This window comes from Microtus oregoni, unplaced genomic scaffold (genome assembly GCF_018167655.1).
Source record: "Microtus oregoni isolate MIOR12 unplaced genomic scaffold, Mior012 000008F_ref0000371, whole genome shotgun sequence".
NCBI classification, from domain to species: Eukaryota; Metazoa; Chordata; class Mammalia; order Rodentia; family Cricetidae; genus Microtus; species Microtus oregoni.
Genome location: NW_024543067.1, coordinates 5,439,786 through 5,464,554, shown reverse-complemented (window position 1 = coordinate 5,464,554; position 24,769 = coordinate 5,439,786). Strand labels below are relative to the sequence as shown.

The window sequence follows — 24,769 nt, the reverse complement described above, 5'->3', positions numbered from 1 at the left end:
GCAAACTAAAATGGCTGTAAGCTACCAACTTCCTGTGTTTCCCTACCGCAATGCCTTCGATGGTACCTTTGAGGAGGGGATTCCCTTAAGGCAGAAACTCTGGGAAGCCCTTTCACCGTTGTGCCCCGTGTCCATAACATAGCAAGCTAATATAGAATGGGTGTTGGGACCAATTGAGTCCTGGCCTTCAGCTGCTAGAGCCTTCTAATTGAAGTTACTGAAAGCAGTACTTTGCCTAGAGAATCAGAGGATGGGATTTTCACCTGTTGGCCATTGACTGCAGGGCATTTAAGCCTCCATGGTGCTATTAAAGAGGGCTTTTTGGTACCACTGTTGGAAGGTCTGTGTGTCGGTCTGTCTCTACGTGTGTATTCTCAACCTCCAGCCTTTTGCCCAAAGCTGGGTTCTAGCGCATAGAGCATAGACGGGGGCCGCAGTATGCAGCAAATGGGCACCGTTATCATTCTATCTTTACCATTTCAGACTTTCCTTTAGAAGGCTCTGTCTGCATAAGGGCGCTCTGTTTAAAACCCTGAGCCATCTCCTGGCTGATGCTTCTAACATCAGCAATGGGCATCCTTTTGCTCCTGGGGTTTCTTTTAAGGAGATAGGGATTCGTTGAAGGTTTCTCATCTAGTGGCTCGGAGAAATATTTGAAGCTTTTCTAAAAGAATGAACTCTTCTCGAGTGTGTCAAGTCTCGCTTCCTTTGGATTCTGACCTTGAAGAGACATGGGAATAAAGGTACTAGGAACAACTGTAGGCAGCTGAGCAACAATAGGCGAGCATCCCAGAGCAGAGATGCAGGCAGACATCGACGTTCTAAGAGAAGGAAGTGATAAGAGCTAAGGGCACTGCTCTCGGCACTGATTCATCCTCTTTCCTCTGCCTCTCTTGCTGGAGCCTCTGTATTGCTCTCTATCCCCAGGTTAGTAACTGCAGAAATAATCCTCCGGGAAGTGATGGGGTCAGAAGTGGCGCTGGACAAATGATTGCTACTGCTTGCATTTCTTCTGTTCTGTTTAGTTCAGGCCACACCCTCCATCCCTGTTAGTTCTTCCTGCCCCCTGATCTCCATGGTTTTTTGTCTTTAATCTAGTCAGGGTGCCCTTTGTTTGGGCTCTGTGTGTAGGGTGGTATAATGATGGGGAAACTCTGTTAACCAATGACAGCTAATTGGGGCGTGGCGACTTGGACCCCAGGAAAAAAAACTGGTAGATCCAGGTGTGCGCTCTCACTGTGCGGTGTCCGCCAAACAGATCAGACGTCAGACCTCCCACCCTTGTAGCTTGAGTTTCTTCTCTTTAACCATTAAAGTATAACTATCATTCTTGAGCTAGCCTGGTTATTTATCGTACTGACCTAATTTGCCAACAGTATCATGGGGGCTGTGGTGAGAAGATTTCTCACTGTAGAATCTGGAGCAGATAGGCACAGAGTGGCTGAGGGGGTGGGGGTGGGGTCCAGCATGGGGCTCCTATGAAAATGGCTGCGGTCTGCTCTAGGCTTGGGCTAATAAGATGTCAGGCCATAATACATTTGCTGACCCAAATGTCTGTTGGTATTTAAACTAGGCATTGAAGTATAAAGTTATCTGTCAGTCAGAGAAAGCGATGTCAAATATAACTTTTCATTTTCTTCAGAGAAGTAATTCTGTGACCACACTGTTTAAAAATTGCAAACCAAATGGATAAAAAAAATGCTCCAAGGAATGAGTAAAGGCATCAGAGGACCTTGTCGTCCAACTTTCTAAGTCAGCTTTGCCCAAGCCGTGGACTCATGTACATTCCCATGGAAGTCATATGTGTGCCATACCACCAGGTGGGTGGTCCTTGTGCATGGAGACACCCAGCCCACCCAGCGATACTGGGAGAAGACTGAGTTTGGCTCCTGAAGATGTTAGTGGATTTTGCTGAATCACCTACAATTGTTCCAAAGCCACATTCTTAAACATAATTCATGCAGGCCTGCCACACTGACTGTTCTGCCTAGCAGGATGTTCTACGGATAACTCAAGTTTAAATCTGGTCTTTGCACACACACACACACACACACACACACACACACACACACACACACACACACACACGCATACTGGAATCCTGTGTCACGTTCATGCTGATGACCACCCAAACACATAGTTCTTTTGTCTGTATACAGAGCCTTCATTCTGCTTCGATTTCTTTCCCCCATCTTGCAACTGTGCACAACTCCTACCCATTCCTTAAAGCCCAGGTGCAAACATCTTTCATTTCAGTGCCCTTTTAAAAGTATCAGACTCAAGTAGCAGCAAAAAAAAAAAAAAAGCACAATTATTTACCCCATTTGCTTATAACCCTGTGGTGGCAATAAAAAATTGTACACTTATTTACGCTTTACTATTTTTTTATAAGAGCACTGTCTCATTCAATATTTATTAAATGACCTCAGGACAAAACGGACACATATCCTTCTTCAATATTATTCATTGCAGCCTCAGTTTTTCTTTTAGCTAGTAAGAGACAGAATGAACAAATCAATGAATGAGTGGACCAATGAATGAATGAATGGAGAGTTGTTTTTTTCTAGGCTTCTGTAGTTCTCATCTCCAGCATGATATATAGGTGTACTCTGAGCCCCTTGGGAAAAAATGGTACCCTCTCAAGGGATTGTCTGGCTGCCAATAATTGGATACCACTCAAAGTTTATTTTGTTGTTCAAGGAGCTCTTCCTGTCTCTCCATCTCTCCCTGTCTCTCTGACTCTGCTTCTGTCTCATCTCTGACTCTCTGTCTCTCAGCACACCCCCCTGGGGTTCTCAGCCTTTTCTATTCTGAAACCATGTGTTCCTGTGGTTACAGAAGTTGAAATAATGCAATTACATCATGAGTCACCATCCCTCCAGCAGACCACGAATGGACTGCTTGGTGCAAGCCCTGTTAGTGAGAAGGCTGCCCAGAGAGACCTGTCCTGCTGCCTGCCTGTATCCTGCTGGAAACCTCAGCCGAGGCTGTGGCATTTTGGGGTTTTTCTAAAAGTATTCTGCAAGCCAATTTCAAATACAATTTTCAGAATGGGTTTGAAGGCTAAATAGGCAGCTATATAATCACACTCTCTCCTGCTTTGGAAGAGACATAATAAGCTCCCGTTTTGATTTGATGATTGGTACTTGGTCCACATGGTTCCCAGGCCTTTGGCTATAATAAGGACATTTCTATAATGGGTAACTACAAATCAGGATGACAGATTCTTTCTCACCTGCAGGCAGACATCAAAATAAGCACCGTATCCCTGGACGTGATCTCTGATCAGACTATTTGATTGGGGGTAGGGATACTGATGCCAGTTCTCCACGCCCTCATTCACTGAAGGTGGCTTTAGGTGCCTCATCCATCTCATTCATAAATGGGAGAGAATGCCTGCTTTATGGATGGATTTTAAGGATCTGATGAGACAACAGATATAAAGCACATGTTATTGAATATGAGTCTCTTCCGCGTCTAAGTAAATCATGCATTTTTTTCTAATTTTGGTGTATTTAGAGTCTCCTATCCTAATGGAAGTTATATACAGATGGTATTTATTTATTCATCTATCTATCTATCTATCTATCTATTCATTCATTTATTTATTTTAGTCAGCATCTCGTGCAACTGGAGTTGGCCTAGAACTTACTACTCAGTCAAGGATGATTCTTCAAACTTGCTATCTGCCTAATTCCACCTCCCAAATGCTGGAATTCTAGGCCTGCACCACTACTCATAGCTGATGGGGCCCTGAGGATCAAACCTAGGGACTCAAACCCCTGCAGAGCTGCATAGCAACCACCCTACATCCCCTGGACTGAACGGTACAGGTGGGAAGATGAGAAGTGTTCTAGAACTACCCACTCCGGCTGCATACACCCATTCGTTGCTTTTTGTAACTGATTTCCTCTGCTTTTTACAGCTTGTATTTGTGGGTTGCTGTTAGATGTAATTTGATTAGTTAATGAGTTAATTAACTCACTTTAGCTTTCTGAGAGGTTTCGTGTAGTCCAGGCTAGCCTCTAAATCACTATGAAGCCAAGGATGGCCTTAAACTCTAGTGCTCTTGAATCGACATTCCACTATCTGGGATCACAGGTGTGACCCAACACCATACCCAGCTGGGGTTTGGTTCTTAATTGAGCTCTTAAGTATTTCTTGACTTCATACTTTGGCAGAGGCACCATTTCAATCTACCCTTTTGTCCCAGATGCCACCTACTGCTGTCTTAGAAGACACAGGCCTCAGCAGTCTAATTCCTCACAAAAGACTTGAGGACCATCTGGCCTGAGAAGCTTGCCTGGAGCCCTGCCAGAAGGAGAAATCCCTTGGCTCACACTGGATTCCCATCTAAATTTCTCTGCTCTGCTTCCTTCTGGACAGTTTCTGAGAAAACTGTCCTTGGGTGGATCAACTTTATCCCTGCTTTAAAAAAAAAAAAAAAAAAAAAAAAAAAAGGAAATGATCACAAGTCCCCAGAGTGGCTAAAGGCTGAGAGCAGGCATTAGGCATTTCCTCCATCATTCAGAATTATGGCTTTCCATGAAGAGGAGCTGGCATTTTCAAGACCACTGTCACTTTGTACTGTGATGTCACAGTAGAGCCCTGCATGAATTGAGTGACAGGGGAGCGATTCTGCTTCTTAACATTGTCCCTCATCTCCTTGTTGAGCAGGCAGGAAGTGCTTATTGATTTCATGTCTCATGGCATCTTTTACTAACAAATAGAAGGAAGTTTCTAGTGGATCACACGTCTTCGGGTTATTGTTTTGGCTTTTGCTAAAGCCTTGCTAAAAGTGTGCTAAAGGTCCTTAGTGGAGGTAAGAGATAGAAGCCCGAGAGTAGGCACAACACTACAGAGAGTAAAAGGATGGTGATACCAGGGATGACCCAGACTCTGGATCTATTCTCTGGGGAAATGACCAAATCCTTGATAAACTGGCTGCATTGTATACAGAAGGTACCGTAAGGATGTCACTTTAGAAACTCAGAACTATTGTGTGATCTACACCATACCCAGGCACAAACCTAAAGGGCTCTAACCATGACACAGAGATACTTGCATATCTACATTTAATGTTACACTATTCGCAACAGCCAAGCTGTGGAACCAGTGGAACCAGCCTAGATGCCCATCAATAGATACAATGATAAAAAAAAATGTGGTATATAAACACACTGTTTGGATATACAGAAAAGGGAAACATGACATTTGCAGAAAAATTGGTGGACCCAGACGAATGTTTTGCTAAGAAAAACAAGTCAGAGAAAGACACATTCTTTGTGTGGTTTTGTTTTGGTGTTTTGGTTGTTGTTGTTGTTTTTTTTTTTTTTACCTCATCTGTAGAATCTAGATTTAAATATATGTTTGAACGAAATGAAATGGAAGGGTGACTGTGAGGAGGGGAGCTTCAAAGAATGGAGGAGAGAAAGTAATGGAATACAAGTCACGAAAGCAGAAGTGGAAACAGTTTGAGGAAGGAAGAGAACCAGCAAGGAGAGGAAGGAAGTAAACAGTGGAAAAAAGAAAGGTAGGATTCTGGGTGCTGAAGTAGAGAGTTCTGTGTTTCCATGGGCAGCATGAACACAGCAAGAACTGGACTACTTCGGTCTTGATGCGCATGCTCATGCTGACCATGATTCACGGAAAATCAGAGGGCGTGGCTTCTTGGCAACGGGATGTTAACGTGGTCTTGGGGAGAGAGCACCCCTTCACTGCTGACACTGGGCATCTTGATAGCTCTGAGTCATATTTGATTTGATTCAAAGAGAATATAGAAATGTGTTCTCTTTTATAATTTGAAAATACCAACCAAGACTTATACTGTCATATCCATAGCAAGTTGAGTATGGAAAGACATAACTACTCATAGAAAGGTTTCGGTGGCCCTGTTATAGATTTGTAGTTGCAATAATAATGAGTCTGGCATTCAGAGCTGTCTTTAGAAGGACTTTTATGCAGCACTTCACTGTATGTGGACTGGAAGCATCTTGGAATTAATAACACCAAGAGGATGGCATTTGGCTTCTCCCTCACCCTGACTGGCTTCTAAGTGACATTTGTGAAACCTCAAAGTTCTGAGGGTCAATTTGGTACTCACTGTGCCGTATATCACAACCTTGATCTGATAGGTAGATGGCACTTTCTTTAGGGTCTTTCTCGATGTGACTGTCCCTCTCGCTCAGCCCATTCTTCTCTTGCTACTTATGTTCATTCTCCTAATAAGAGGGATTACCCTCCTGTCAGCTTCAGGAACTTCAGTTCTGTAGGTGTGACGAGAAGGTCAAATGATGTTACATGATGGAAGCCAAGATACAGGGAAAGATAATAAAACTTTTACAAAGAAAGGGAGCTGGTTTGGGTTTGTTTGTTGTTGTCGGGTCAGTTTGGGATATTTCCAACATAATCAGACTTTAACACATAGAACCTGCTACATCTTTCACCGTTTCTCCTCCAAACCTCCTCACTGGACACGTCTATACACAGACACATGTACATCATTTGAAACCATGCAAACAATGCAAAGACCAAAATAATAGTTCCAGGAATGCTGACCAGAGGATGTGACTTGTACTACTGGCTTCCCCCTTTTTCTTCTCAGAGCTAGACTTTGGGGCGAGCTGTTTTAGCCCAGTAAACTGGTTAGCTAACACAACAGTCAGCTGAGTTAAGGGTACCAGCATTCCACACTAAAGGCCTGAGTAAGGATGGAGATGCGGGCCTCTAGATAAACCTGCCTTTGCACCCTCATACAAGTATGATTCCACTTACAAAATCAAGCAAATGCTCTCCTCCCTCCCTGCCTGTAGCTGAGACTACTTAAAGAAACCCTATCTATCCGCTGGGGACAGGGGTAAGCGGCTGTATAGAATCACATACGGTGTACTGCTTTGTATTTGGAGTGGGTGGGCAGCTATTCTCAAGGGATAGAGTAGGGAGCAAAACTTAGAAAGAAGAGTTTCTGAGTCATTTGTTACTGTGTTCAACCCACAGGCCTTGCTAGAAAGTTCTGCAGGGATCTTCATTCCACTCAGGCAATTTGAATTGTGGATTTTGTGTATTTACTAGGAAAAGCCTGCAGTTCGTTCCTGGCAGGGTGACCAAACTCAGCGGGTACCACATGATGACTGAATTTTGAAAAAAAAAAATTAAACAGAACCAACCCCAAACCTATAAGGACTGTTTCTACATGCGAATGATGAAACCATGTGCCAGATGCCCTAGAAGAATTTGGCACTAGCCCTAATGTGCAAAATAAACACTAGTATACATTAGACACGATGTGCTAAAGTACAAACTAGGAATCATAAGCACATGAACAGGACCAAACACAAGAAGGCCAGTGATGAGACACAGGACCAAACAGCTTATTAGGTCTTCAGAAAGCACAAACACAGTTAAAGATCAATATGCAAAATCCACCATTGAATTTCTTTTTACTATATTGTATTTATTTAAGTAACTATGTGTGAATGTGTGGGCACATGCCACTGCACATACAGAGGCCAGAGGACAGCTTGCAGGAGTTGGTTCTCTCCTTCCACCATGTGGGTCCCAGCAATCAAGCCCGCATCAGGTTTGTTGGTAAATGCCTTTACCCATGGAGACATCTTACCTACCCTAAAGTTTGCATCATTCTGTTTGTACCCCCCCCCCCCCATTCTTCCCTAGACAAGGTCCTGAACGGCTGGTCTTCAAGAGTAAGCAGCAATGAAGGTAAAGACGCTAAAAACGTTATATATAGCTGGAGATTTGACCCTCCCTCCCCACAAGACACTTTCCGTACAAATGTGGATCCACAAAGAGTTAAGAAACAAAGCATTGGAAATGGGCCACAGAAACAAAAATGGGACGCCAGCTAGCCTTTGTGGTTGTAAGCAACAGTATCCAATGAATTAAGGGAAAAGACCCAGAATCTCTCTAACTAATGGGAACCTGAAAGAAGTATGTTTGAAGAAAGAGGAGATTTAAGTGGCACCTGGAAATCAGACAGCAAAAGGTCCTCAGGGGCTAGACAAGTGGCCCATAAGGCACGGGGATCCCTAAGAGTTCAAGGTCAGCCGGGTTTACATATACAGAACCACAGAGGAAGACCCTATCTTTAAAAAAAAATGTAGTCAGAACAATACCACACAGCCCCACAGCCGGACCCTACTGTAGTGTGTGGCATTTGGCTTCCATTGTTGTGAGGCATTGCTTTGCACAGTGTCATCACCAGTCATGATGGACTCTAATCAGTTGATGTCATGGCTCATGACTGCCGCTACCATGCTTTCTCTTTTTTCTTTTCTGTTGCTTGTAATTTCTAGTGGGAGTAAGTCTTGGACTTCATCCAGTCTGTGCCTTTGCTACCGATTGAACAGGGAAAGACACCTCTTATTTACTGTAAAGAAAAAAACAATGGCGAACACTTCTCCTACCCGACAAGTCCCAGACCTTGCAAGGGACAGTTGTGAAGCATACAACCAAACACTCTTCGTAACAGAGAGATAAGTTTCCTATCTGAGATTTAAGGGCCAAATGTTGAAATTCGGTGGGCCTCTGAAAGCATTAAGTGCCTCAACACCTATAAGAATTTTGCTTCAAGTCACAAGCAAAGTCGTTAGTCTTTTCCTGGGACTAGGAAGATGAGTCAGTTGATGGGTCCCCAGCTCTCATAGAAAAAGTTCCATCTAGTGATAGTGGTCCCAGTAGAGGGGAGTTGGAGACAAGAAGATCCCTCGAGCTCGCTGGCCAGTCAGCCTAGCAGAATTCAAGAGCCCCAGATTCAGTGAGAGACCTTGCCTCAGGGTAAGTTGGAGAGTGACTGAGGAAGGCACTCAATGTCAACTTCTGGTTTACACACACACACACACACACACACACACACTCACACACACGTGCATATATATACACACACACACACACACACACACACGTGCATCTTTCCACATACATGTGGACACACACATATATGTATGTGTGTATATATATATATACACAATGATGCTAATCTAGTTTTATGATTGATTTTTAAAAAGAGAAAGCCTGCTATCGAATGTAGTCCATTCCTATTTTATTTTCTCTTTCTTCCCGTTCCTTACCTATTTACTGTGGAAGTTATAACATTATATGAAGAGCTTGCTAATGAAAATGACTAGGAAGATGAGAGAGAAAAAGATAAATGGATCAATGTTGCAACTGAACATTTTTTCATCCCCTGAATTAGTTCTCAGATTAAAAGGCAGATTGCAAAGGCTGTGTTTGCTGACTGAAATACTTGAGATAATAATAGGAGATAGTATTTACTGAATGTTTGTCATGTGGCAGATACTTTGCATAAGTTAGCTTGCTCAGTCATTTGACAACTTGCCTGAAAGGAGGTTCATTATTATCCTGGACAAGAGAGGAAACCAGGGCTCAGGAGACCATTGGTGGCTTTGGCCACGTTTTCAAACCAAACCATGGGCAAAACTAAGATCTTCGCACATGCCAGTGAGACCCAAGCAGACCTCACTCTCCTCAGCATCCCCATATTTGAATAAACCTGAGATAGTGTTGTCCTGATGGATGTCAGCTTCCGGTAAGTGCACATTCCTTTGAAGATAAGAGCAAGACTCCAACTGGTTTCTGCCTTCTCAAACCACCATCTCCCAAAGCATCATGGATCAGGTAGTGCAGTTTATTGAGCCAAGTTGGCAGTTCATAAAGAACCCAGTTTGGCTGGTTAAAAGATGCACCAAACCCAATAAAAAATTCTAGAAGATTGCCACGGCCACAGAAATGGGGTTTGCTATCATGGGATTCTTTGACTTCTTTGTGAAACTGATCCATATCAGTATTGATAACGTTAGCGTGGGTGACTGACCACTTTCTCATCGTGGGAATTAGTGAAGACAGTAGAGTGTGAGAAACTCACTAAGCAAAAGTTTGAATACTTTGTGTTTCTATTCTCTTTCCTACTTCTAGGAGGTTTTCTATTTCTAAATTAAAATAATGTCAAATAAACATGTTTCCATAATAAAACAAGCAAGACAAAAACCAAAAGGGGCACAGCTTTGGCAGCCTTCTTGCCAGTGGGAATGGGACGCAGTTAAAAACTGAGATACGGCAGAATGTGGGAAATGGCAGAAAACAGAAAGAGGGAACCTTGGATCTAAGAGCCAATCACCAGTTTGAACAAGGGAAAGGGTGACCGGGGGGATGTCTTGGTCTTGGTCTGGGTCTGTGAATTTACTTTGGGACACAATCACCATGATTAAGACTCCAGGATAATACTGTATAGCTTGCCATGTCCTGGTGGCTCCTTTTGCCTGTCAGATATTTCCCAGGCTTCTTGTATAGGCATTGACTTCAGGAGCAAAAATGAAAACGAAACCCAGTGCTCCACACTTTGCAAAGCATACTTCTTTGTCCTTGGCAATGAGTTTAGAAAACTACTCAAACTGCACTGAAGAACAAATAAATTCAGATATTGATGTGTGACCGATCTCTCCTGAAAACCCCACACGCGTTAAGAAACCCAAAAGGACTCTAAGATTCTCCATGCGTTAAGCAAATAGTCTTTTTCCTCCAGAGAGAATATGCAGTGTAATCCTGAGGATAAGAAAAAAGGAGAAATAAAACAGAACTTGAACGTAAGAGTAAGATGGTCCTCCAGACTTTGTTGACTCCCCATAGGAAGCCTTACTCTCTCTGAGGAGAGAATGGGGGTGGGGGGAGGGTGGGGGAATGGGAGGAGGGGAGGAAGTGAGAAATGGGATTGGTAGGTAAAATGAGTAAAGATTGTTTCATTTTTTTTTGAATTTTTATTTTATTTTATTTTTTTTCTTCCCATTTTTTTTTATTGAGAAAAGGAGAAAAAAAAAAAAACAAGTTTCCACCTCCTCCCAGCCTCCCATTTCCCTCCCCCTCCTCCCACCCTTCTCCCCCTCCTCCCACCCTTCTCCCCCTCCCCCCACTCCTCTCCCCCTCCCTCTCCAGTCCAAAGAGCAGTCAGGGTTCCCTACCCTGTGGTAAGTCCTAGGTCCTCCCCTCTCTGTCCATTCCTAGGAAGGTGAACATCCAAACGGGCTAGGCTCCCACAAAGACAGCACATTACGTAGGTTCAAAACCCCGTGCCATTGTCCTTGGCTTCTCATTAGCCCTCATTGTCCGCCATGCTCAGAGAGTCCAGTTTTATCCCATGCTTTTTCAGTCACAGTCCAGCTGGCCTTGGTAGCTCCCAATAGATCAGCTCCACTGTCTCAGTGGGTGGGTGCATCCCTCGTGGTCCCGACTTCTTTGCTCATGTTCTCCCTCCTTCTGCTCCTCATTGGGACCTTGGGAGCTCAGTCCAGTGCTCCAGTGTGGGTCTCTGTCTCTATCTCCATCCATCACCAGATGAAGGTTCTATGATGATATGCAAGATATTCGTCAGTATTGCTACAGGATAAGGTCATTTCAGGTTCCCTATCCTCAGCTGCCCAAGGAACTAACTGGGGACCTTGGCTTGGGCACCTGGGAGCCACTCTAGGTTCAAGTCTCTTGCCAACTCTAAGGTGGCTCCCTTAACTAAGAATTGTGCTTCCGTGCTCCCCTATCTAACCTTCCTTTATCCCAATCCTCCTTTTTCCCCAAGTTCCCCCCATTCTCCCCTTCTCCCTTTCCTCTCCCCATCTCCCCTTACCCCCATCCCACCCCACCCCCAAGATCTCAATTTTCTCCCCGGCAATTTTGTCTACTTCCCATAGCCAAGAGGACAACTATATGTTTTTCCTTTGGTTCACCTTCTTACTTAGCTTCTTTGGGATCACCAATTGTTTCATTTTTTTTTAAAAAAAGAAATGAACTACAAAAAATAAAAGAGTAGGATGGTGTGAATTCCTATTAGACATTTTCTCCTATAAAATTATTTTTGAGTATTTAATATCATTATCTTGATAATAGAAATCATTCAATTAAGGGGGAGGGATTTTTTAACTGTTTTAATAAATTGTCTTTTATCTATTTTTGTGATTTTAATTTTTTATGTATATATCAATTTTTGAGGGGCCAGGCATAACTTATTAAGCTTCTTTCCTACTTTGAGATTTTAAAAATTATCTCTGTTTTTGCTACTCTTACAAGAAATGTAAATTTAATTTTTTCTACCTAAGCCTTAACCCCTTAAAGAAATATTTCCTGAAAATAATTTTCCTGGCATTCGTTCTGTGAGATGGATTGTTTTCTGTTGTTTGTAGATTTACCAAGCTGCTTTCCTAAGCCATTATTAATTTCTGCTAACGTAAGTATTGTTTTTTTCCTGAGTCTTTTTTTTCACCATAAACTTGGCAACACGCTGTGTTTATTTTTTTTTCTAAATCAAAATTCTTAAAGGCGAAATCCTGTAATTAGGTGGGCATGAGGCTCCAGATCACCAGTCCACTATTGTGTAAACTCTCAGACACTGCCTGTGAAGTCAGCAATAAAACTGGAGACATCAGGGGTCTTTTCAGCTTGATCTGTTCACGGTGGCAGGTGCTGGATGGTTACCCAGACACCAGTGCTTTGGGGACACAAATGAGTGGAGTGTGTTTGTCAAACATGTCATTCCGTGTTCCCAGAAGACTCAGCCACAGATTGTGGACCAGGCTGGAATTCAAAGGCCTGGACAGTTGCCTGCCATCTTCTGCCAGGCCTGGGAGCCCAGGAGAGGAGGACATCTCCTGGGTATTCCATGGAGCCCTTCTGGGTTCCAGAACTTTGCTTGGACACCTGGAATTCAGATTTTTTTCCCACTGCTGGAACAGAATAAATAAATGCACACCAGGGCAGCCTTCTACTGTTTCACTCTCTGAATGTGTCATTTGTAGAGTTGAAATGTATTCCGCTGGAATGACGTTGGTGTACGAATGGCCCGGGCATCGGAATCCGTCTCGTGGAATGCTCTTCCTCACAGCCATGAAAACTGAAGCCCATAGGGGAGGCGCTAATGCCTTCGTTTTCTTACTTTCAGCATGGTTAGAGTACCTTTCTCCTTTCCATCTTATTCTAGGGATTAAATCTACTCTGTGGAAGCTTACTGGGGCTGTTTTATTAAATTTATACAGCAGTCGGTTCTTCCTCATTGTTGATAATTATTACTGCTGGGTCAGGCAATAATCAAAACACATGTATTGAGCAACTGTAAACATTGATTTCAAAATTTTTGCCTAGTTTACATATCCCAACAATACTCATTTAAGACTAACCTTGGGACAGACATTGTTCGGAGTGGTTTTCGTGAATTAATCCATTCATTCTTACAGTTTTCTAAAATCTATTTTCTCATTGTCTATGTAGAAAGTATGTAAACCAAGGGCAGTTTCATAGTCGGTGTATCAATCAATATAGGATAAGCTATGCTGCCGAAACAAGCAAGCCTAAGTCTCCCTGTCTCATTACAGTAATGTTTCCCTTTCCCTCTCGTGTGATCTCTGCATCTTTGGTTGCTGGTTCTTTTCTCTGGAACCTATACTGAAAGAGCTGCGCTGATCTCCAGTCCTGCTTGATCTTGGTAGACACACAAATATGTTAAGTCAAACAAGTGGGGTTTTTAAAAACAAAGGAAGCAGGGGTATAAGCCACTTTCTCTGAAATCCACTCACCAAAGAAGCTTATATGATGTTCTTATATGAAGGTGGTAGATAAGAGTCTCCAACCAGGAAGGGCCACATGCAAATTACATGGCTGTCCTTATATGAAGGAGGTAGATAAGAGTCTCTAATCAGGAAGGGCCACATGCTGAGGGCTATAGTTCGCCACTCTCACTGACTTACTCAAGGCATCACAACAAGCAAATTCTGGAGATGGGTCTGAATTGGGGATGGTTCCGGGGCCCACTTAGTTCACTGACCTACTTCACTCTCTGCCATGACTGCTGGGAAATACCTTAGAATCCAAGGCCAACCTTAGTTCTATTCTTTTGCTTTTGTAATATGTGATAAGGGACAAGTTCTCACCCCTATATCTCAGGGGAAGGAGTTGATAGTGTTCTATGAAGCATTGATGCTGTAAAGATTTGAACAGTTGCGCCACCGGGCGAGACAGAAACCTCTATCCACAAAACATGTCCTCTCTGGTGGCACCAGCGTGCGAGCCACTGCCATCTAAGTGAAAAGGCAAGCCCTCTATTAACTGTCACTTCTGTGAATAGTGGTTCCTTTAGATTCATCATAGACACATAGAGGAATCAGGCCCTGGGAGGAGGGCGAAGCCAGCTCCTGTCAGTGCTGATTGATTCATGATGGAATCATGCCAGGAGGCCATGTAGCCTCTCATGCATGTGTCCCACACCCTCCAAAGAAGGCAGCTCCTTCTACGGACAGCTTTATCTGGGAAGACCAGCAAAGCTGAGTGCCCCCACAGCTTTCATTCCAGGGCACTTAGGATAAAGGCAGCGTTTTATCTGTATACCAAAGAAAGAAAACTAGATAGACAACAATAAGCATAATAATAAGTATGGAATATTCCAAAACACATTCTGGCTGTATATACATATGTGTGTATATACACATATATTTACATATATTGTGCAATCTGTTTATAGCATGCTTATAGTTACCCAGAGTACTTGTAATATTGTGATATTATGCTATGTATTATGTGTTGAATATAACAGCACAGAAAAAAACATTTTTAATTACATTTGTCATAACTTTATATTTTAATTCAAAGTTACTGGTCCCCAAGTTTTAGACTCAAAAGACCCAGTTTCTTCCTAACAATGCAGTCTGATTTTGTGTGTCAAAACATCCTGGGCACCGAGTTACAAATGTATACTCTGGTCACTTTTTAGTTAAAAGGGGAGGCTCTGATGGAGGAAGGTCATTGGTTAAATAAAAAGAAACTGCTTGGCCCTCATTGGTTAGAAGATAGGTGGGAGGAGTAAACAGAACAGAACGCTGGGAGGAAGAGGAAGTGAGCTCAGACTCCACAGCTCTCCTCTCGGGAGCAGACACCTCAGAGAGACGCCATGCTCCCAGCTCCCAGGCAGATGAAGCTCTGACCCAGGATGGACATAGGCTAGAATCTTCCCGGTAAGCGCACCTAGGGGTGCAACACAGATGATTCGAAATGGGCTACATTAATATGTGAGAATTAGCCTAGAAGAGGCTAGATAGAAATGGGCCAAGCAGTGATTAAATGAATACAGTTTGTGTGTTGTTATTTTGGGCATAAGCTAGCCAGGCAGCCGGGGTTCTGGGGACGCAGCCCCGCCACCCCTATTTACTACAAGGCTCCTTTTCCTATTTCCTTTCTCTGGTATTTGTAGCTGCCATAATAGGGATACATTTCAGATTTAATATGGACCCCGATCATTTCCATACAAGTATAATTTACTTAGCCTTTGCCTTGATACAAACTAAGTTATCAGTATTTAGAATACTTATAAATATTGAAAGACAAGCAAAGAATATACTCAACTCCCTAAATACATGTCTCAGAAGTAATTACAGAGAATGTGTTATTTTGTTAATAGGTAAGATGGGTTTGTCTTGGTACATATTATTTACTGGTTTGCATTCAAATATATATATATTTTTTTCGAAACAGGGTTTCTCTGTAGCTTTGGAGCCTGTCCTGGCACTAGCTCTTGTAGACCAGGCTGGCCTCGAACTCACAGAGATCCACCTGCCTCTGCCTCCCGAGTGCTGGGATTAAAGGCATGCGCCACCACTGCCCGGCCGCATTCAAATATATTATATATGAGCATATGTGACTTCATTTTGGCAAACTCTGTTAATTAGTTTTAAATTTAAGGGTATCTGTTGAAGCGGTGTCATTTCTTCCTTGATGATTTCACACGTGTATATAAAAGACGTGGATGATGTTTTCCACCTTTGTGCTCCTTAAATCCCTTCCCACTCCACTCCTGCTTGACTGCTTCTCCCACCCAAAAAGCTCCCCTCTTAACGGTGCATCTTTTTAAAGACTATCCACTGAGTTTTGCTGGGATTCCCTACAGGAACTTAGGTGCTGGGTCACGGGGAGCTACTTACATGAGCATGGGCATCAACCAGTGACCTCAGTACTAAAAAAAATGATGCCCACTACTTCAGCAACCATGAACGAATGGCCAGTGGCTCCTGGGAGAAGAGTGGGGTGTCCTAAGCTTCAATTTGGGAGTTTCAATTCCGTAAACAAAAACCAAATGACTTCCAGAGACTGCAGTGTTTATAGATTTCAACCTAGCATCTCTTTGCTGCTACAGAAGCCGTGTGGGGAAGGATTGTGTATTTCTTTTTCATCACTGATCGATCCTTCAGAGGTCATAGTGTGTATGCTCCATCATAGGTACCCAACATGAATGGATTAATGAAGCAGAAAAGCGATGGAGATCACAGGACATAGTCATGTGATATGCTTGTTCTTGGCTCTTTGGGCATAATTGTATTTGCTCAATAAAAACAAAAACACAATACAAATTAGTAGCATTGATCTTAAGGGATTGATGACAGAATGGGATGAAAGAGACTTGAGGTGTATACAAAAAGTAAAAACTTATAAAACTTAGAGAATTGTTGGAGGATGTGATGATGTGATGATTGGGGTAAGAGTCTAAAATGGCTCAGAAGTATCTGGATAGAAAAGAATGGCTGGTTCACAGTCCACAGGATGAATTTGATCTATCTGCTTTTGTAAATAAAGTTTTATTGGAACACGGTCACACACATTCATGGGCATATTGTCTATTTCTGCTTCACCTCTTAATGGTAGGGTTAGGGAGTTCTGACAAAGACCATGTGGCCTTCAATGACAGAAAGAAGAACAAGCAGAGGCGGGAGGACTGCTTGTCTCTTCACAGATAAATGGGGGATGAATGCTGCTTTGTAGAATATAAAATTCAGGTGGGGAGCGGAGGCAGGTAGCTTCAGTTCTTAAACACGCCAGCTTTCCAGGGCCTGGAGAACATGCCAGGTGAAGATATTTAGCAGAAATGTGTAGCTACAAGCCTGGATCTCAGGCATGAAATTATGACCAAACATAGATGCCGTAGATTGCGGTCAAGCTGTGGCTTATGTTGGCTGTGTTGAAAGCCCATGACAGCTGAGCATCTGAAATAAAGATCTCCTGGTGATAGGCAGTCCACACTGCCTAGCTGAGCAGTGAGTCAGGGTTGTTTGTTAATGTCCCAAGTAATTGTGTGAGGAAGCCAGGGGGTGTGTGCAGGGCATTGTCTTCATCAAGAATGCAGGGTTGGGGAATCCCAGGAGCCCAAAACTCAGGCAGAATCCTGCTCCTCCCACCGCCCATTTGCCTCACAGTGCAACCCCTGACACCTAAAATGGGAAGGTCCCTTCCCTCCAGCTTCGCTCTGCAACTTTGTGAACCTAGTCAAAGAAGTACGTGTCTATTGACGAAGAGGAGGAAGCTAAACAATGGTCCCGGATTCATAAAATTGTACTCTTTGTTCAGTGTTAACCCTAGGTCGACCACCGATGATACATTTTGCGAGCAAGCTAGGGAATAATAGACGGGGCAAGGAGCCTCCAACCAGGCAATGCGAGGGCTCCCTCTGAGCTTCCCGACTTGCCCCAGCATGCCTGTAAAGCCTCTCATTTCCACCGTGACTCACCCCTCTTTCCCCTTTTGGCAACTAGGGGTGAAGAAAACCCATCTTCTTTCCCACAGACCCATACCTTGGAGTGGAAGAGTGGGCAGACACGTGGAAGGGACTCCCAGGATCAAAGTTGGCAGCTGCTCACAGGATGACCACAGAAGTGGCCACTCAGGACAAGGAGCACATGGATTCTTGAAGAGGAATTGAAGTAACGGCATTCAGGTCTTCCGGTGTCCTGGCCAATGCAGCAGACACTGATTGTGCCAGAAAAGATTGCTGACACCTATGCTAAGATTTTCTATCCAGTTCTTTCCTCACCACTGGAGATAACGTACTAGGTGCTTTTGTCAGCGGATCCAGAAAAGGGTGACTACTTATTAAATATTCTAGATATTAATGGGCTTGGAAAACCCTCTGATCCCTCTAAATAGATTCCAGGGCTCATCTCTGAGTTGTGTTTCTAGATTCTAGAAAGATAGCTTCAGAGCATATATACGTTTGGGTTTTTCCAGTTTCGAAAGAGGCTGCTATGCTTATTATTGTAAAAAAAAAATAATAGAACCAGCACATGGGAAAACACTTAAGACTCTGATCAGGTTTTTCCTCAAATTACATTTTTAGCCCCATTATAAACTCCTTGGACTTTATATTTAGTTTTAAATTTCCATACCTTCTGAATGTGTTTGTGCATTGTGAGTGTGTAGCCCTTGTGTCTCATGTCAGAATGTGTGTCAGTATGTACAGATGTGCCAGTGTTCCAACACATGGCTGGAGAAAAGCGGTGGGTCTCTGGGCGAGTGTGTCTGTGTGGACAGCGTGTGTGTGTGTGTGTGTGTGTGTGTGTGTTTCTTGTGGGTGTGCTGGTCACGAGGAAGAACTCTCAGATCCCACAAGACTCAGAAGCCTAATAGGAGGGAATCGCTGCTAAGTTTTCAGGGCAGGCTTTTTTCAGAATTAAAGGGTACGTGCTAGAAAACCACAGGACCCTACACAAGCTATTCTGGGTCTTCCCAAAGACCTTTAATTTACTTGTATTTAAAGATACTATGAGGCCTTCAAATGCTCATATGTCCCACAGCCTTGGAAGAAAGTCCATCACCTGGTGGGGATCATCTCACCAACCGAGCCGACCCCCACCCAACCTGAGCTGAATCACACATTGTGCCCCGGAGTTTGTGTTTGTCTGTTTATTTTCCCCCTGACTCTCTCCTGGCCCAGACACAAGATAAACTCCACTGCCTTTCTGCCTGCTGTGCTTAATTTTCTGTAGTACCTAAAACGCTAGGATTCGTAGCCTTTTTAGTTTGGCTGTGGTTTGGCTTCTCTTGTCCGATGCAGTGTTCAAGTTTCCTCTGAGTACAGCACTCAGAAACGTTTCGTCCGAGTTTGAATTTCATGATTTTAATTCTTCACATCGCAGAAAGTTGGCTTTGAAATCAACCATATCAGGCATGGCGATTCACCCAGGAGTCTGAAATGGAATAAGGAAGGCAGGGGCGGAGACATCTGGTGCCAAATCATGCCAGTGAGGTGCCCATATGTTTGGACCAGAGGCTGGGGAGCATGAAAAGACTCGGGGAGAAAGTGAACTTCGACAAAGCCATCTACAGTAAGATCAACACTGCCTCCGAGATGCCCAAGCTTAAGCCCTTTAGGAGGTAAAGAGCTTTCATGATGTATGACACGTTTTCAGATGTCTTTATTTAGCGAGATGGGCATGGCTGCAGAGGGTTAATGGGAAAAGGCTTCTTTCACACTCAGGGTCTCTTATCTCCATCACTCTCATTTCTCTGAGTGCTCTGAGCCTCATTAAGCACCACTCTGCTTTTATGAACTGAGGTATAAAACACCCAGCTCTTTTCATTATTGTTTTCTTTGCCTCCAGTAGTTTACTGTTTAATGGCGTCTGGTCCACTGGGTATGAATCCTTTTTCCAGGGAAGTATCAGCTCACATCTCAGGAGCCTATAACAACAGGTATAGAGGTCACATTGACTCGAAACTCAGTTGTTTTGAGATGGAGACATCCTTCCAGTCCATCAGTGGCCAAAACTTGGCCATTTCATCCGTCTCACATAGTCTTTGAAACTTTTCTTTAATAAATCCATGTGCTTCATCAAAAGACAGTAGCTGGGGCTTTTTCCCACAAAGAGGGCAAAGGAACGTCAAATTCAGTTGCCCGACTTAAAGATACAGTCTACAAAAGTATGGCGGAGAGATCAAAACAGTAAATTAAAGTGTGTCCCTCCCACCACGCAACCACAAATACCATTACTCACGTTCTGATGATTCTTATTTTTTTTCTACTTTGCTCTCTCTCCCCCTTCCCACTCCCTTCCCCCTCGCCCCTTCCTCTACCCCTCTCTGCTGTTTCTTTTCTTTCTGCTCCTTAGACAAAAAGCACAATGTGACTGTTGTCTTGGGCAAGAAGAACTTGTAGGACACACTCACAAAGCAAATGCGTCCCCATGCTTGCTCTCTGCTTTTAAAGTTGATTAGAGGGTTACAGTTCTTCTCTGCCTCTCAAAGAGTTACTGGACAGTCTCCCGACTTTGAGAACATCTCCTAAAGTGGTATGAGATCTGAGGCCCTTTTCCCAACAAATACTGTCTCAATTCAGAACTTACCCTCCCCAGTCCCTTGTAGTAATGGGAGCTCTGATCTTGATCTCAGATGGCCTTTTCCACTTCCTTGGTTAGGCTGGTTGCCATGGAAAGCCCGAAGAAGCCAGACGGATATGGCTGTCTTCCATCCTGTGTTTAGTCTTCTCTCTGACTTTCCATCCATTGCTGGATCCTCTCCTGTTGGAGTTGAGGGAGGAGCTAGAGGTTTTCCCTGTGACAGATGCTGCACTCAATGTTCCCACTGGCTTTTGTGAGTTTTGGGGACATAGTTAGTTCCCTCCTTAAGAGTATGCTTTGTTCAGCTCCTGCCCCTGTCCGTACACCTGGCCCTTCCACACCCTGATTCTGATCCTGACCCTGCGAGCCTCCTTACTTGCTGGGCTCAACAGTTTCCCCATCTTATTCACCTTAGCTTCTCTATGGTAGAGAATGACCGCTTCCAGGATGCAGGCTGTACAGAAGTCAGGACTTCTCTGTTTCTCCTTCACCCCTACTTGGTACTTAGTCTGTGGGAAGCACACAGCATCCTGTCCTGGAGGAGTTCTTGCCGCCTAGCCCACCATCACCTCTGCATATGCATATCGCTGGAGCAGCCTTGATGCTCCTGCCACTAAGCTCAATATTTTCAGTAGACATATGCCAGCGTTTTGAGTGGTTCAACTGGAGCTCTGCCCAGCAGGTGTGTGATGACTTTACTATGGCACTGAACACACTCACACAAACACAGCAATAAAATCATCAAGTTTCCCTTTCATAATCACTTTTCTTCAGAAATTTGAATCTCTCCGATACCTCCCTTGGGGATATCATTATCTCTCCATTCAAGGAGATGGTTGGAACACACCGTTTAACATCAGTGCCAGATTTTATGGCCATGTTTTCAAACAACGTATATCTCAAAAATGATTCTCCCACATTATTTTTGAAAATGTGATTTGGGAGTTTATTGTATTCACTTCCATAATACAATATGAATTCATTTTCTGGAAGTTTGGGGGACTGCATGATCAAGTCCACGTTAGGAAGGTGTGATCTTCTCAAGGTTTCTTAAGCCATTTCCTTTTCATTTTTTTTTTCTTGAATTCCTCTTTTGGTTTAGTTTGTTTTTTTAATGAGGTAGGACTTTGCTCTGTCATTCAGGCTGGCCTGTGTCTCAGTCACTATGTAGTCCAGGCTGGCTTCGAACTTGTGGTCCTCTTGCCTCAGCATCCCGATTGCTGGGATTATTAGTATGCACACCCCTACTGAGTGTTTGATCTGTGTCTTGTCCAGCTGCTCCACACCCCTGGGTTTGTGGTTCTACAGCAATCAGTGTCTGTTATCACATCACACTGCCTCTTCTTCTGTTGCCACATTAGCTGCTTAGACTGTGACCCTCTTATTACTTTTTATAAGGGCCTCTGTAATCATGTTGTTCTCTCTGATAATGTATGATGATTTCCTCAGCTGCATTCTGTAGATCTGTAATTTTAGCATCTCTGCAAAGTCCTGACCGTCACACAATACAGTATATTCACAGGTCAGAGAAACTGCCTGTAATAGAACATGTTCTGGGTATGGGTAGGGTAGTGAAATATTTGACCACCTTAACTGTTGATACCTAAGGTTATATTCATGTCTTTATTTAAACATGGTAATAGTAGCATGGAAGTGTATTTTGCTGCAAACTCTGTATGAGTTTGTGAGCATCTCCTCAAGGTGAATTCCTAGGTGTGTTATTGGCAGGAGCCTTTTGAAGACTTTTCATTCATCTTCTGAATTCCCTTCCAGAAAAGATTTGAGAGTTGTTTGATCTATGAGCTGTGTGGAATTCAGCCTCATTGCCACTGGTTATTATTTTTGTCAAATTGATAGCTAACAATGATAGCTAATGAGGTTGGTTTCTAGGAGCCTAAACAGCATCAAATGTTTATGGGTCAAACACTTCTCCATTTTTGAAACAGGTACTCACTGCTTTAGGCCATTTTCAGACTTATGTATTTGGTTTTATACACACATGGACACACGGACACATGCTCACAAGCTATATGGCCTCGTGAAAATTACCACAATTCCTCTCACTATTTTTGTACATGAATAACCATTTCCATGATGAATGTCAGTATTTGGTTAAAATGGGATGATGCATACCTTAAGGTCAAATGTAGTCTGTGTTAAAGGGCTTTTGTGAAGTATGTATATGATACACAATTATTACACATACATGAACTATCACACTTCTGTCTGTCCAGGCCAAAAACCTAGAGGCAGGAATAAAGCAGAGGTCGTAGATGAATGCTTCTTTTTGGCTTGCTCATCGTTTCTTGCTCAGTCTGCTTTCCTACAGCACTCCAGCCCATCAGCCCACAGGTGACATCACTCACCGTGGGCTGGATCCTCTCACACCAATCATAAATCAAGAAAATTCACCACAGGCTTGCCCACAGACCAATTGGGTGGGGAATATTTTCTCAATTGAGGTGCTTTCTTCCCCAGTGACTCTGGCATGTGTCAATTAAATGTAAAACTACCCTACAGGTTGTATTTAAAAAAAAATCTGAATTTTGTAATTAATGACCCATTATTTTTTGTTTTGTATTTTATGTTTAGAAGTTATACTTTGCTTTCAAGATAATTGAATATTTCCTACAGTTTAAATCTTTCAATAATTATTATATTTGTTCTCATGTACATCTATAAAGCATATGTAATTTGTATTTGTCAATACCTGAGATGAAGATCAAGTAAATGTTTATCTCTCTGATAATGTTAGACACATTTGCCAAGATGACTGAATCAATGTTGAACTTTTTCCACACTGAACTTTATTGATATTTATTTTTAATTATGTATATGTGTTTATATATGAAAGTGTGGGTTTGCACACACGAGTACAATGCCCATGTAAAGGCCAGAAAATAGCACTGGATCTTTTTGAGATAGAGTTACCAGTCATTGTGAGCCACCAGATGTGAGTGCTAGGAACCAAACTCAGATCCTCTGTAAAACACCAACCACTCTTAAGCACTGAGGCTTTCTGCAGACCCCACATTGAATTTTATATTTAAAGTATTACTGTGATGTTCTGTGGTGTTTATGGCTACTTTCGAAGTTCTATTTGGTTCTACTGGGATAAGAACCCAGTTTTCTAACAATGTCATCAGTGATTATTTTGTGACATATCATTTATTTGGTAAACTTTTCTGCATTTCCACTGCTTTAAACATTTTCTCAGTCATTCACCCTCCTTAGAGTAAATAATTTTCTTAATGTAAAACACTAACCCTCCCTGCATCTCTGGGAGAACTCTCAACAGAGAAATCTAAAATGGCTGAAAGAGACTTAAGAAAATGCTTAGCCATCAGAGACATGAAAATCAAAACAACTCCAAGATTTTATCTTACACCTGTAAGAATGGCCATGATCAAAAACATTGATGACAACTTATGCTGGAGAAGATGTGGGGTAAAGGGAACTCTCCTGCATTACTGGTGAGAGTGTAAACTGTTACAGCTGCTTTGAATATCAGTGTGGCAGTTTCTTAGAAAATTAGAAAACAACCTACCACAAGACCCAGCAGTACCACCTTTGGGTATATACCCAAAGGATGTTCTATCATAACATAAGGACATGTGCTCAACTATGTACACAGCAGCATTGTTTGTCATAGCCAGAACCTGGAAGCAACCTAAATGCCCCTTGATTGAAGAATGAATAAGGAAAATGTGGTACATTTACACAATGGAGTACTACACAGCAAACAAACAAACAAATAAAAACCCAACATCTTGAAATTTGCGGGCAAATGGATGGATCTAGAAAACATAATATTGAGTGAGGTACCCCAGACCCAGAAAGACAAATATCATATGTACTCACTCATGAGTGACTTTTAGACATAAAGCAAAGAAAACCAGCCTACAATTCACAATCCCAGAGAACCTAGACAACAAAGTGGACCCTAAGAGAGATATACAAGGATCTAATCTACATGGGAAATAGAAAAAGACAAGATCTCCTGAGTAAATTGGGAGCATGGGGACCTTGGGAGAGGATAGAAAGGGAGGGAAGAGGAAAGAAGGGGAGCAGAGAAAAATATATAGCCCAATAAAAACAATTAAAATGTAAAATTTAAAAAAGTAACCCTATCATAATTCCCTTACACATTATTTTTGGAAGATCTGGCATCTTTGTCCGGCCGTCTCGTAAACTTCTCTTCTGAATCCTTACAATACTCTATGGTATCATTTCACTGTTGGAGCTGGGAACTGAACCTGGATCCTTTGAAGGAGCATGCTCTTAACTTTTGAACCATCTCCCCAGCCAGGGTCTTCATCATACTGACAATTATTTTTATTTCTCTTGTACCCAATAAGAAGCCATCAAGAAACAATAGTTTCCTATTTTTCTATAGTTCTTAATTTATTTTTATTTTATGATCAAACTTTGCCAAGAAATAAGAAGCAGTAACATCATCCGTCCTTTTCCTTGAGTTGAAATCCTTCTGACATCTCTTCATTAGAATTATTAGAAAAATATACATCAATAGCCCAGAAATAAAATTAATTGTGTGTGTGTGACAGAGAGAGAGACAGACAGAGAGACAGAGAGACGACGGGTGG

General features: G+C 42.7%; 1 pseudogene; it reads left to right on the top strand.

Annotated features, from left to right (window-relative positions):
- The first annotated feature begins 9,645 nt into the window (after positions 1-9,645).
- Positions 9,646-9,849, top strand: LOC121451670 (annotated as a pseudogene).
- The last annotated feature ends 14,920 nt before the right edge of the window (positions 9,850-24,769 follow it).